Source organism: Thermobia domestica, chromosome 3, assembly GCF_964235325.1.
Source record: "Thermobia domestica chromosome 3, izTheDome1.hap1.1, whole genome shotgun sequence".
Lineage (NCBI taxonomy): Eukaryota > Metazoa > Arthropoda > Insecta > Zygentoma > Lepismatidae > Thermobia > Thermobia domestica.
In genome coordinates, this window is record NC_137456.1 from 280,848,347 (window position 1) to 280,864,925 (window position 16,579).

Here is a 16,579-nt window from a genome sequence, read left to right on the forward strand (position 1 = left end):
TGGAAGTGGTAAAACAAATGAATATTTTCGTATTGTTAATAGTAGAATCAAACAATATACTTATTTTGGACTTACAGGAAAGGAAGTTACAATTGAACGTATGCAAACTAGCGGAATAGATGATCCTGAAAAATATATTCAGTTGTTATTTGAATTTGTAAAGGATCACGTTTTAAATGACGTCGATGATGATATGTATATTGGTATAACAATAGAAAGTTCTGCTTCTACGATTAATAAACCAATATACATTTCGTGGCGTCAAAAGTCAAATTTAAGCTCCGACATTCTATTTCGTAAAATTGAAAATGTTTTAAATAGTAATGAAAATTATTTATTAGGTGAAAAAGTAAATTTCAAAATTCATATTGTTGATTCACGTAAAGGTAGGGGACGAACAAGGGGTTCATCAAAATTTGTTGATCTTGTAACACACCTGGAACAATGTACTATTCCTGTAGAAAAGGATGTGTATTGTCTTCCCAAGAGTATTATTCTTGGAATGGGTAAGGCTGATCATCGTTATAACTACGTATATGAATTGAAAAATCATTCTGAACGATTGATGAAACAAGCAAAGCAATTGTGTGTCAATGCTAAAGTTGACATTGAAATCCGTAATGGGTGTACTATTGATGATGTAAAAAAGTTTCAAAATAAGCTAGCGCCTCATTATCAAATTGTTGTTTACGAAAAGAACGGATTGACTCGAAACTATAATGTAATTTATCCTGGAATACATGCATCAAAGAAAATTTTGATTTTGTACAGTGAAGGACACTACGAATTAATTACCAACATTACAACACTATTAAACAAACGGAAATATTGTCAGTATTGTTTGAAAGGTTATCATACACAAAATCATAAGTGTAACTTCAAATGTCCAATGTGCGAAAAGTATCATAATGTTTCTAATAATGATAATAATATTAAAGTTGAATGCCTTGATTGTCATAGACTGTTTTCTTCAGAACAATGTTTTGCTAATCATAAAACAATAAATGTTTGCGGAAAAAGTTTATGCGAAACAAAGAAAATTTGTGTCCGTTGTGGTACTATGAATGATATGCGTTCACGCAAGACTCAACATGAATGTGGTGAACGTTATTGTAAAACATGTTACACATATGTAAGCGATGACCATATTTGTTTTGTTCAAACGGCTATAATGCAACATGTAGATACCTTTTTGTACATTATCTTTGATGTAGAAACAATGTTGCTTCCTAAAAATGAACAGGGAGAACAAGAACATCATGTAAATTTTGTAAATTGTATTCATGCTTGTTACAAGTGTAAGGACATGAAACTTGATGATACATGCTTTGTATGCGGTGATAAAAATGGGTTCCGTTCGTTTGATTTTTACAACATTGAAGAATTTGTTAATCATGTATTAATAACTCGACCAATGTTTAAAAAAATCGTTGTGCTTTCCCATAATGGCAGTAATTATGATATGCAATTCTGTGCTAAAACTTTGATCATAAACCATCATTTTACACCTGAAGTAATAATGTCAGGGCAAAAAATTATTGAAATGCGTTTAGGACAAAAGATTTACTTTCGTGACACATATTTGTATATGGGAGTTAAATTATCTAAATTACCTAAGACGTTAGGTCTTTCTGCAAATTTACGAAAGGGAGATTTTCCGTACTTGTTTAATACATTAGAAAACCAAAATTATATAGGCAAAATTCCTGATCTAAAATATTTTGATCCTGATTCAAGGAGCAGTGAAGATCGAGAGCAACTTATCATATGGCACAAAGAACGTGTTACAAGTAATGAGGAGTATAATCTCCAAAAGGAAATGATTGAATATTGTCGGAATGATGTTAAAATTTTAGCAGAGGCTGTCATTAAATTTTCAAACTTAATTGAAGACAAAACAAATGGTATCCAATGTTTTATCGCTGCACCAACTATTGCTAGTTTGGCAATACTAACATATTGTACCTTATATTTACCCAAAGAAATTATTCCAATTATTCCACCTTATGGGTTTGACCATCGTGATCGTCAAAGTCTGAAGGCAATGTACTGGCTGCGATACTTAGAACGTACTACTGGTAGTGAAATTCTCCATTCTGGGAATGGCTTGGAAAAACGATTTGGGAGGTATAAGGTTGATGGATTTGAAACTAAAACAAATACAGTTTACGAATTTCATGGATGTTACTATCACGGGTGTTTAAACTGTTATCCTACACTACGACACGTGTCGCTAGATTCTACCTGTAAGCAAGGTACATCACTACAAGATCGGTATGAAAACACTACCATAAAAATAGCATTTCTTAAAAAATTAAATCTTAATGTCGTTGAAATGTGGGAGTGTGAATGGGATCATATGGTAAAAAATGACAAAAAATTACAGCAGTTTATTCAAACACAGTGTCATGATCTTGTTGATCATCTTGTACCTAAAGATAGTTTTCATGGTGGACGTACAGAATGTTTTAATGCCTTGTACGAATGTACCAGCGAAGAGTTTGTGTCATATTATGATATTACCAGTCTTTACCCCTGGGTGATGGCACGTAAGCCGTTGCCTATAGGAAAACCTATAATATACAAGGGGCCTGACTTTCCACAAGTGCAAAGTATTCATGGATTAGTGAAATGTCGTATCTTACCTCCCAAAGACTTATATTTTCCAATTTTACCATATACATGTAATGAGCGCCTTTTGTTTGGGTTATGTCGTACGTGTATGGAACAAAGTGACAACAAGTGTATGCATAATGATACTGAGCGTGTTCTTACTGGTACATACTGTACTCCTGAACTTCATATAGCTTTAGATCTCGGATACAAAATTCTACAAATTATCGAAATTTGGGAATTCAAATTATCTGGATCAGAAGATAATCTGTTTAAAGATTATGTCAATTCCTTCTTAAAAATGAAACAGGAGTCTTCAGGATTTCCTAGCTGGTGCAAAAGTAAACAAGATCAAGAAAAATATATTGCAGACTATTATGAACATGAATGCATTCAGTTAACGGAAAATAACATTGAATCAAATCCTGGTCTAAGATATATTTCCAAAATATTTCTCAATTCCTTGTATGGGAAATGGGGACAAAGAACAGATTTATCTCAATCTGTAATTGTGGATACTCCAGAAAAATTTTTAAGTTATCTATGGGCACCCCAATATGAGGTACAAACTGTATTGCCTATTGGAGAGCGACATCTCATTGTATCATATAAAAACATTGAGAACAAAAACAAGCCATGGAAGTTTTCAAATGTCGTGCTTGCAGCCTTCATCACCTCTTGGGCGCGTCTAAAACTTTACGAATTACTAACAGCTATAGATCCTGAGCGTGTATTGTACTGCGACACTGATAGTATTATGTTTGTGCAGCAACGTAATGAAAAGCCTCCACTTTCTTTGGGTTCCTATTTAGGTGAGTTAACTAATGAAGTTCCTGATGGGTGGGAAATTGATGCATTTATAGGCTTAGGGCCAAAAAATTATGCCTATAGGATGAAAGAAGTTCAAACAGGGAAAGTAGATTATGTATTTAAAATTAGAGGAATAACTTTAAATCATCGTACACGACAAGAAATTAACTTTGATCATTTTTATCAGCTAGTTCGGGATAAAGCTGAGAAAAAACAGTTACACAATCCAGGAAGAATTGTTCGTAAGCCTGGGTTTGTCATCGTATCCAAGTCTGAAACTAAAACACATCAGAAAGTTCAAAATAAAAGACGACGATTAAATCATAACAGTATTACTGACTATAGAACATTGCCATATGGTTATCAAAGTAATAACTGTGTTAAATGATTGGTATTCTATGTATATGTAAATAGTAAACTGTCTAAAGGTAGCATCATGGAGTAACATGGTCATAATATCATCAAATATGTCCATAAGTTTTCCTATCTGTTGGTACTTGTACGTATATATAATGTAAATATGTCAATAAGTTATTAAGAATATTCTAAGTATAGTAAATATCTTATTTAAATATATCTATATATGTATATCAATATGCCAATATTGAAAATACAATAAAGCGTTACAATTTATAATAATATGTTTTATTTCTCCAACAAATATTGATATAATATGAAGTATCTGTATTCTATATAAGATAAAGGAAGAATACCTATGCTTCATATAAGGTTATTTATACAAATTTTATGTTCCTACAATAAATGACTCTAAGTTGGAAACCATGTTGATGTCATAATGTCTTCTATAAGGTGAACAAGCATCTTAAAAGTAAGTAAAAGTATAAATATATGGCATTAGAATACTGTAGTGAAAACATATCTATATGTAAATGGGTTATAGCACAGTGATATCCTTTGTGGTTAAAATATCCGTACAACATGTCTAACAACTATCTGCGTACGTAAAAAATCACAATATATACATTCTAACATGGTATTCAAGGTAATCTATATACATAAGCAATCAAATTATAAGGCTACAATATAATCAGTTCATGTGTTTGCATTCACATAGCATACCACCACAACAACATATACAGCTCTACAATACGATAAAATAAGGCTACAATCCAAAATTAATACAATAGAAACACTTTGGGTGTTTGCATCCAGCCTAGTATAGCCCCTAAAGCTATGCAAGCCAACAACACATGCTTAAAACACTTACATGCAAACGAAAGATAATATGTCTACAATATGATACATATATTCCTGTCCCGATATCAAAAACCAATATACATACATACATACATCTACCCACTTACAAACTATTCATTTATACATGCAATTTGTCATTCGTCTAAGCTTCGTACACCATTAGACCCATACAGTATCCAAAACATGATATTCTATGTTAAAAATCCCATATCAGCTACACATACATGTACCCACTTACAAACTAATCATATATACATGCAATTTGTCATTCGTCTAAGCTTCGTACACCCTTAGACCCATACAGTATCCAAACATGATATTCTATGTTAAAAATCCCATATCAGCTACACATACATGTACCCACTTACAAACTAATCATATATACATGCAATTTGTCATTCGTCTAAGCTTCGTACACCCTTAGACCCATACAGTATCCAAACATGATATTCTATGTTAAAAATCCCATATCAGCTACACATACATGTACCCACTTACAAACTAATCATATATACATGCAATTTGTCACTCGTCTAAGCTTCGTACACCCTTAGACCCATACAGTATCCAAACATGATATTCTATGTTAAAAATCCCATATCAGCTACACATACATGTACCCACTTACAAACTAATCATATATACATGCAATTTGTCATTCGTCTAAGCTTCGTACACCATTAGACCCATACAGTATCCAAAACATGATATTCTATGTTAAAATCCCATATCAGCTACACATACATGTACCCACTTACAAACTAATCATATATACATGCAATTTGTCATTCGTCTAAGCTTCGTACACCCTTAGACCCATACAGTATCCAAACATGATATTCTATGTTAAAAATCCCATATCAGCTACACATACATGTACCCACTTACAAACTAATCATATATACATGCAATTTGTCATTCGTCTAAGCTTCGTACACCATTAGACCCATACAGTATCCAAAACATGATATTCTATGTTAAAATCACATATCAGCTACACATACATGTACCCACTTACAAACTAATCATATATACATGCAATTTGTCATTCGTCTAAGCTTCGTACACCATTAGACCCATACAGTATCCAAAACATGATATTCTATGTTAAAATCACATATCAGGTACTGAAAATACAATATCATTACATAAAATACCCCTCATTAATATTCATTACCATCTCATTAATATTCATTATCATTTCATTAATATTCATAAATAATTAATTCATTACTCTAGTTTTTAAAAGGATAAAATCATTTATGCGGAAATACCTAAAGAAATCTTGTTTGAAGACTTCTTCCAAAAAGCACAAAAGTGAAAGTTCCCTTACGTATACAATTCATTCAGTCTTTTTTCCTCTTTGGAACTCAGGTAGGAAGGGCCACTCTTTCTCTCCCCTCTACGTATGTGGCAAGGTCTTAACAAAATGCGTAACAAGTCAAACGCTAATTTAAACTGGTCCTTTGCTCAAAATAACAACACAGTTCCCCTAATGCAATCGTATGTGCGGTCTCTCAGTATGGGGAGCAATACATTAACTTTTAAAAGTAACATGTCACATTTAACTATCTCTTTCTTAAAATTTTTGTCCTCAAAATAATGAGCGGTATCTTTCCCTAGGTTGCAAGTTACAGCATCAATTAAACATGGTCTTTTACTCCCCCAGGACAGTACACTTCTCCCTCCACCTTCAAAAACCTGGAACACACACATACAAGCAGGTGTCTATGTTCCTTTCGTTACTCTTCACCCATCAAAGGGTTTTCTCCCTCCTACGCCTTCCATCTTAAACAGGCAATGTCTTTTAACAATTGTTCTTTATCGAGAGTTTCCCATGTTTCTAAATACATGAAACTAAGTTATTTGACATGTCTCTCTGCCTTCCAACAGTTAAAGTATTGTGCAGCATCCATATCTCACATTAAATTGACAGCTCCTTCTTTCTTTAATTGACACAAGGTTCAAATTACGAGACAGCTACATAAGAAGCATCTCTTACGATCACAAAGGGTGATTGTCTGCAATCCATTGTTCTAAGACCACACACGATGGTTACATTTAGGTATAAGCCTACTCGATTTTCCCTCCTCCTGTGCTTTTCCCCTTTTGTTACATCACCTTAGAACATCCCATTCTTTCTATAGAATTAGTTTCTTGAATACCAAGACCAACTGCGTTCAAGATTAACGAAAAAGACTTGTGTGGACATTTTTTTTGAAGTTCCTTTAGGTATTTTCAGCATTTGAAGGAGGAATAAGCAAGGAAGAAACAAGTTTCTTAAAGGCTTGGGGAAAAACGGTAAGTAATCAGCATAAATTGTATAAATTAATATAAAATTGTATTAAAATATATGATAAAACATTCAAGAGGAAATTTACACCCATTTTCGTGAGAAATTTGCACTGTTGAACAATTGTTGTGAGAATGAAGGAAATTTGTACCAGTTTTCGTGAGAATTTTGCACTTTTCTCCAATTCTCGTGAAAATAAAGGAAATTTGTATCAATTTTCGTAAGAAATAAGGCGAAATTATACCAATTCTCGTGAGAAATTTGCACTTTTCTCCAATTCTCGTGAAAAAAGGACATTGAGTCCCAGTTCACTGCTTAACGTGCGAGACATAGACATTTTCGATATCTTTAGCTCACGAGCCATAACTTACTGTTTTCTAACTGGATTTCGTCGGACACGCACTGCCACTTCTTTCACATGTTCCGGTGTTCGTGCTGTGCGTGTTTTTCCTTGCCGCCTGCGATTTTTTACAGTTCCAGTTGTAAAGCGCTGAATAGTGCGGTAAACGATTTTTTTCTAATTTTCAGCTTCTGGAGGGTTCTGAAAACAAAATTGATGTAGGAGTCCTAATTTCAGAGTTCTAGAACATTTAATTTAATGGTTAAACCACCAATATAAAATCCTTCATTTGTTTACTGTACACTTAAAGTGGTGGTATCACCGTTGAACAGTAGGTGGTATTAGTGAGGGGGAAATTCTGAAAGTGGTGATTCAGTTGTAGATAGTTACAGTCTGAAGTGTTGTGGTTGCTGTCGTAAGAAATTAACGACATTCAAAGCGTTCAACAGTTCGAATGGGCCAGTTTAAAATGATCGTGACGTGTTTCGTGTATCAGTCTTCTATTTTGTGTAGTCTTTTAATCGCAGGATAATGGGAAAAGCAAAAGACCTCTCTCCGCGAAAAATAGAAGTTAACAAAATACTTATGGTGGAAATAAGATATACATAGCAATGCATTGCTAGTAGAGTTGGGATAGAACAAAAATCTGTTAGTAGAATCTCTGTTGAAAGGGTTGGCAAGTGTGGACGAAAACCAAAACTATCGCTAAGAGGTATCAGAAAACTTAAATATTGGCTCTGGGAAACAGAAGTGCAACTTCTAATAGACTTAAGCATAAAAATGGCTGAGTATGGTGCAGACATTTGGCCTGAAAGTGTTCGAAGGATTCTTTGTGCCGAGGGAATAAAAGCACACGGCCAAGAAAGAAAACAAAAATTAGAGTCTACTCCAATCATGGCAAAGAAGAGCCTCGAATGGGCACGAGGCCAAGAATATTGGGTGCTGACGATTGGAAAATAATGTGTTTCAGTGATGAATCGTGTACCTTTGTGTTTGATGAATGTTCACAATATGTGCGACGTTGACCTGGGAGGAATTCAAGTTGGAATGTCTTTAATGAACTGTGAAGCATCCTACTTCAGTCATGGTCTGGGGTGTGATCTCTGTCTTCGTGCCAGGAAAACTGTATATAGTAGAGAGGACAATGAAGCACAACATGCCTTCAAGAAGAACTGCTTTCCCAGACTGCACTCTGGTTTGATAACGTACAATTCATCTTTATGCATGATGGAGCCCCATGCCACCGGGCCAAAGCTATGGCAAAATTATTCGAGGACAACGAAATTAGTGTTCTTCCGTGACCAGGCACTAGTCCTGATATGAACCCGATTGAAAACTTGTGGAGTTTCATGAAAGAAATGTTAGAGAAGAAGCGCATTAGAACCAAACTTCAATTGATCAAGGAGATCATCAATTTGTGGTATCACGATGCTGAATTGAAGGCGAAATGTGCTAAACTCGTACATAGGATGCCACAAAGGATAAAAGACTTAATAAAGGATAAGGGATTTCATAAGAAATATTAATCTTTGTGTGAGAGACAATTTTCTTGTAAGTATTCCATTTCATTTTTTGTTTCTAATTTGGATATGCACACTTTATAGTAATCATATTTGAATGTTACGTACGCATTTGTTTTATTGATATTGAAAGGCATATGCCATACCCACTAGAAATTAGGACAGAGTTACAAAGTAGTAATTTGGGCTAAGTTCGAACGTATTTTCTCACGTAATATTGTAAGAACAGGAAAATAGTCAGAACCGAATGTTGAGTTTAATAATTTGAACACGTCTGTAAAGTGTTAACATGAATGTAATTCAAATATTGTGTAAACGTGAAGACTTATGGTAAGTTTACATAAACGAGTCAATGAAATAAATAGATGGAAAATCCCACAAATACTGCCAATCTCGAGGAAAATTCCTTTTATCTCAATTAGAGATATTAATGTAAAAAATATCCCACGAAGTTGAATTTTTCCCTCGGGTTGGCATCATTGCTCGGGCCTGGTATCAAAAGTGTAAAAATGAATCTATTTCAGATATTGTGTAAGCGTGGGGACTTATGGTAAGTTTACATCTGAGATTTATAAGAGTATTATATTTCTGCCACGAGTGAACAGTCTTACTTCATTTCCCGACATCTCCCATAATTTTCAAGTCAAGTGCTGACATTTTATGAGAGATAAATGTAAACAATACTTGGAGAAATGATATAGTTTTACAGACTTTTTCTGCCATTTGCCAGAGAGATGTCAGTTATAGCAGAGATTGTTGCAAAGTGTATACATCTAGAAAAAATATTGTACCTGCTGCACATTACAAGTTTTTTTTTTTTTTTTAAATAGCCTGATTTGATCACAAAACAATAATATCCCTCCTTTTAAAATGGGTTTTTAACAAATGAGTTTCGTTCCTTGTTGTGAATGCACGGTAGACATCCAAAAGGTGCGAATTCCATATTGAAACCGGAAATAATAGAACTATAATTATAATAATAGAGAGCTAATGAGAGAGAGGAAACATGTTCATCGGACGCTAAATCTACAGTAAAAAAAAATTTCTCGCTATTTCTTAAAATTATTACTATATAGGGCCAGAGATGGAGTGTCATTTGGTCGTGGGTCAATATTTGTGAGTGGATCAACAGAACGTGACTCAGTGCGAACCACCACCCACCGTGACCCACTCTGACTCACCGACCCACTCTGTTCAGTGCATTGTATATAGCATCTTCTGAACATTGGTAAATTTGTCTATGTTTTATTTTCAGCTACCGTTTTTCTTCCTTTTTCATTTTGTTTCTATTTACTTATGTGAGAATAGTACCTACGTATATCTAAATGAAAAAAGAACTTGAGGCACTTTTGGATATTGATATTTTAATTGTAATAATAGCAATAGAACTTACTACTTGGCTTTCAAGACACAACTTTTGCTTAATAGCAATGGAGCTGAACCACTGGAAAATATATATTTTCGAATCACCTCAAATATATAAATTATAATATAAAAAAATGAATGTAACTATTTATGCGTGATCGTCACGGGCAAAAGGCAAAGCTAAATGAAATTACTTTTGGCATATAGTTAGATCTTAATCCCAACTAGATGTTATCATAACGCTTCCATTATATAATACATATCCTAAAGGGTGAATGCGGGTCCGAATTTTTGCGGAAAATTGAGTTTCTCACGACACAATCCATTCAACTTAAGGAGTTGAAATTCCGTATATTTTACAGCCTTATTTTATTACAAGTGTAAACTCTGTAGTAAGTGGAGAGGAGTCGGTTTTGATGAGTCAAAGTGGGTCACGGTGGTTGATGGGTAATGATGGATCGTGGATCACGGTGAGTGGTGGGTCAGTGGGTTATGGGTCAAGTTTTCATTGATCAACGCCATATCTGTATAAGGCATTAATATTGAAACCGGAAGTCATATTAGTCTTACTGTTTACGGCTTCATGATGTAAGTTAACTTATTGAACAACTTGCTGTGTGTGCTCATTGGGGACTTCCTTCCTGTGTAGTTCGATGGAAATAAAACTTTAAAAATGTCGGAACTCATTCTAATAATATTGAAAATAGTGTATACCCTTACCTTTAACAAGTAGCAAATTAGACAATAATACTCAGTTTAAATGTTATATATAATTTGTTCATTAAATATATGTTTATCTGCTGTCCGTTCACAATGTAACAGAACTGCATGAGCGAGACTGACATCTAAAATTTAATAAGCAAATTAGTAGGAATGGATACGTGGAGCCAAGGACGGAACGGGGGAATCAGAATTGTTCGGGTCCGCCACGGGTTATTCCTTATGCAAAACAGACAATTCCTCGCTCTATCGCTGTAGTCTGTGCATGAAAATGGTTCTTGAAGTTGCGGAGACTGAAGAGTCTTCCTTTCAGCAAGTACAACCAAGCGCACAAGTAAGTTTTGAGACAAGCAAAATGATTGCACCTTGAACTACTGTCGAGATGCACCCTTGATTAACGAGGAATTGATCGATTGCGTCAGCTACCATCGGCTGCCCTTCAGAAGGTGGGGGCCTGGGTCGAGGCATAGCTGCTTTTCCCCTCTTACGCCGCCACTGGTTCCTCTCATTCTCATGTTATTACTTGTTCTGATCCATGGCTCACTTCCTGCGTTTGAGGTGCTTCAACAAAGAGAAGGTAAAAGCTACATTGCAGGAGTGTTCCGCCTCGGTGGACGAGCACAAAAACTTATATCGGTGTGGGATCGAAGAAGTCGCTAATGATGGTGCAACACAGTGGACTCTTCTTTAAGCAACTTGCGTTATAACTTGGACGCAAGCAAGTAAGCAACCGGTATATTGCAAATCTTTTGTCTCATCGTTGTACACATACATGAACACAATTTTATAGTAGACTGCGTTCATTTCATGTTTTGTCCACTGCTTGAAAAATCGTAATTTTAAATAACACAAAGATGCCTTAAGCTATGCTTGCGAAACGAAAGATGAATGAAATAAATATATAACTGCACATTATAACAATCAACGGAGGCGATGAAGGTTTTATTCCATGAGCAGTGATCCAATCCGTAATACCCTCTACCACAAATAGAGCTTTCGAAACCCACACGCGGTGGAAAATGTCAGCGATAGAATGTCCTCATACGCACTGACTCACCTGAAAAATTCTCGGGAAAACCTCTCTATAATTAAGTAAGTATAATATTTTTATATCTGGTTAATAGAACAATTTGCAACTAGCTTGGTGTTTATTTTCACGCTTCTAGAGCTGACTTACCCTTTCATTTTCCCAGGAACGCAAAATTCTTATAGTGCTCCGTAATGCCCTGTTATCCATAATGGTCCGGTCTTCTACAGTATATGATTTTGCCATTTGTAGTTTATTCCATATACTCTTCTAGTTCACGTGCCAATATAATCTACTCGAAAAAAAAATGAATAGGAGGGGGGGGAAGCACTGATCGATGATTTCAGTTTTCTGTTTACGACCATCAGAGCAGTGCTGAAAGATTCAGTAATTGTAACCAACTCTTGAAGGTGGCATTTAAATGAATTACATTCACACTTCTAGAATGCACGTTGAGTTTGTTTTGGAGTTTTTCAGGTGGTGAGATTGTGAATAAGGAATTGGGTCCTTGAGGTTGTTGAGAACGTTCTTTGAATCGAAGGAGCTCTCGATTAATATTTCTAGAAAGGGAAAAAGAATGTTGGAGATATTACACATGTCAAGAGTTAAGTTGCGGCCCATGGGATAGCTCACATTCTCAATTTAAACTATCCTGGTAAGAGGGACAACTAATAGAAAATATTTGAAACATATAAAATGACTTAAATATTCGTTGGTGCGACCTGCAATTCACTGGAATTTGGAACTCGTTGCTTTGTTAGTTGAAATGTAGTTCTTGCCTCCGAAAACAGAAGATCCATTACATTTAATGATAATTGTTAGGCAAAGTAGTTACTCTCTCGCTAGAAATTAGCTTTCCCAAAGTCGGTCTAAATTACTTTTTCCGAAGTTGAGTCGTATTTAATCATCTCTCGCTGAAAACAGCAGATTCATTCTGTCTCATAGGAATCGTTCAGCAATGAATGGAATAATGGGGAGAAATTAATTGATATATTTTTGACATCTTGATCCATCTTCTGATCACACCAATGACCCCTCGCATCGGAGATGAGCTTTACACCACAGCCACAGTACCCCCAGGAAATGTGTTAAAAGGGATCATGTAGGAATTGATGCATAGTTTCAAAGAAATTGGTTTAGTTTCATTACATTTATTTTGGCCATTCTTTGAATTAATGTGTGCGCTCCCAATTAAATTCAAAATGTTATTTTTTACCCACCATCTTCAGCACATGTTTGACTTTGATTTGATTTAACGTCCCTTTCAGCAGCGAAGTTATATGAGACGGGACCTACTGATTAACGTGGAAGCCAAACCACATAAGCTCCGCCGGGAATCAAACCCCGGTCTCCCATGCCAAAGGTGTGTACGGTAACCACCTAGCCACGAAGGAGCTTCCAGCACATGTTTGAGTATTATGTCACGGTTTGAGTGAAGTGTACAGCCTATATGAGTGTACTAGATATAAAGGTAACAAAACGTTCGCCTGCAGACCTGGTACTTTGATTAGTGGAAAATTGCCATGAATTTATATATACTTATATTTTCACCACCTAATGTACCAGTTTGCGTGCTTTGTAATTTTATCCAAAATGAGATTACTAGCGTTCTGCGTTAGCTGCACATAACAATAAAAGATACTTAGTAGAATCCTTCAACTCAAATTTAATTTACGTCTCCAAATCTACTCTCATGCATTAGGGAATCTGTTCGATTAGCCCGCATTTATTACATTGACAGTATCAGCGTGATTATCTTAACCTCTTTTTAGTTTCATCCTATAATGTGGGTTTGATGCACTTCGTGAGACGGAACAAGAAAAGACAAAAGCCCGTCAGAAGAAACTTGAAATATGGCGTGCAGTGAAGATGGGACCACCTTTAAGCAACACGCAATTTAGTTAGTAGTAGTACCACGCCCTTCCTCACTGATAGAACTCTAGACTTCCACAATGCAGCTGTCATTTGCACAACACATGAAGTTAGTGGAGATAACAATTTTTCACGAAATTCCAGACCATTTTGAATGCTTGTTAATTGAGTTTGGAGTGTATAAGGAATGTATACGTGCATTATTTCTAATTCCTGTAGGCAAAAATATATCGTTTTCCTCGTTAACTTTCTTGTTAATCTGTGTTCCTTATCATACAGCACTGGAACATGAATAACAAGCACTACACAATGCCTTAAAGTTTCGAATCAATTAGAGAATTTTTGCACATTACCGTAATGCCAAACGTGAGTTTGAGTTTTGTCTTTGCGTTTTTCTTCAACACCGAGGTTATAAAGGAAGTGACCACTTTCCGGGCCACTTTATCCAAAGTAACCAGGTCTTGACGGACCAACCCGAGCTGTTAACCCGTTTTCCGCATTCGTTTCCACATAGACTAGCACGAGTAAATTCGCACTTTGTTTCGTCGACTGTTATTTCGTGTACAACATAATCACGTTTGGGAATAAAATTCGACCAGAAGCAACCAAATTAGTTAAACGAAATAACTCGGGCTAAACCGGGAAGCGGTTAACATGGGCTCCGAACCACGGCCGGGGCTTAAATGCGTTGCAGTTAATAGGTGCTCAACAGGGCTGGCCCTAGACAATTTACCGCCCCGTGCAATGGCATCATTTGCCACCCCACTCCCTTTCACCAAAACAAATAAATCATAAAAACCACGGTTTTAAGTATGCTACCTTATCATGAACAACGAAGGGGAGGGAAAGAAGACTCGGACTCAGAAAAGCTTTAACACTATAAATACAGTCTCGTGTCTTTTTTCTTTAAATAATAATGTTAGTGAAAGATACAGCAAATACACCTGCAGAAGAAAGATGGTAATCCTTTCTATAGAATTCAATTTCGAGCTTCAATCTCAATATATCAGTTTGCAATTCCAGTGCAACTAGTTCTTTTGGGCGGTATTCAGAGAGAATTCGTTAATCGAGGGTTAGTTACAATCTAGTTACTGGCATACTAGCTCTTTACTAAGGATGGTGCACATTTTGGTATTCAGAGTCAGCTTTGAGTACAACTAAAAAGTTGATTTGGGTATGATTAACTTATATAACCCCAATGCATCGGGTGAGAAAAATAAATGTGGCAACTCCGGAAAAGTAGATGAGCGTCTGTAAAAATGAAAATACATGAAATACGAAATACGAAATGTGTTGCACGCTAAACCGTGGGTAAAAGATTAGCCTCTGCTGTAGATTAATTAGTCACATGTGATTAACTTCGTCAAATACTACGTCCTAATCAGAGACTCTGAATACAATTTTCATAACCATCCGTCAGTCAATCCCGTAGTATCTCCTTAATCAGACGTCAAAACGACTCTGTATAAGGCCCTTTATCTTTATTTCTTGATTTTTCTTCTACATCTGTTAAAAAATAATTTTGTGACAAAGACAACACTAGTTTTCATATCAAAACTGCGATAACTAACTAAATGAAACAGGAGTGTTCGCTATTCAAGAATTGAGTTCTTGTATTTGATAACAATCAAGTAATTCATGCTGGGATTTGTGTGACTATGTGACCTTAATCTAATGCGATCTAAACGTGATTTATAAATGTAGTATTCAAATAGAAGGTTAGCTTAGTAAATTTAATACTATCATCATGAAGTGTGTTTCCAACAAGAAATATTTATTTTAAATAATATAATTATGACAGATTTTACCGCCCCGTGCAAATGCACGTATTGCACATATGATAGAGTTGGCCCTGGTGCTCAAACCATCATGCAAGATATACCCCTCACCAGTGTGCGAATTATATAATCTATATTGGGGGGGATAAAATTAGGCCAAAGGACATAGTCTGAAGGTTCAAATTTCAAAATGAGACAATAAATGCCTTACCCCCCATATATATATATATAATATATATATATATATATATATATATATATATATATATATATATATATATATATATATATATATATATATATATATATATATATATGTGTGTGTGTGTGTGTGTGTGTGTGTGACATCTGTAATAAATAAGAGATTTATTAATTTAATAAATCTACCGACAATAACTATGCACATATATATTGTCTGACATACACACACCCCACTAAACCTTTCTGAACGTGTTTTAATGTTGTACTCATTCTTGTCCCCGTAGCTCTCTAAGGTTTATTTAGTTAATAATAATTCGGCTCGAGCGATAGCCATGATCACAAGCAGATGTTAATTTTTTCACTCATATTGAAAGCTTCCACTTTGCATTAATACATACAGGTTGCGAAAAGAAACCTACTTCAGTCTTGTGAAAACCACTAAAATTATCAGTTAAACCGGACATATCTTTTTTTTTTTTTTTTTAAATAAAGAAAATCTAGATATTAGCCTATCAAACAAGAAATGGATTGTTGCTAGTCCCGATTTCTCACATCAAGGTCAAATCGAAGGCCAAATATTTAAAATCTCTCAATTCAAATTTCGAGCTTGTGCTTCTACTTCGCGCTAAAGCTGTGCTCATCACGACTTTTTTTCTGCAAATATCGATTCCGTGATGGGCACAGAAAGTCAACACTTAAAAATTACTTTACTGTTAGGTTGAAGATGAGTTGATTCACTATGGGCTACGTTATTCAAATAAAGTAAAACATTACACTGAAGTTCTTCAGACAACATTAATTGCGTGGACAGCAAACTGTACA

The 16,579-nt window shown here is 35.3% G+C and overlaps 1 protein-coding gene across 7 annotated transcripts in view; it reads left to right on the top strand.

Moving 5' to 3' along the window:
• ATP8A (ATPase phospholipid transporting 8A1) overlaps nucleotides 1-16,579 on the top strand; it is a 777,495-nt gene that overhangs the window by 42,657 nt on the left and 718,259 nt on the right. The gene's annotated exons all lie outside the window — the stretch shown is intronic.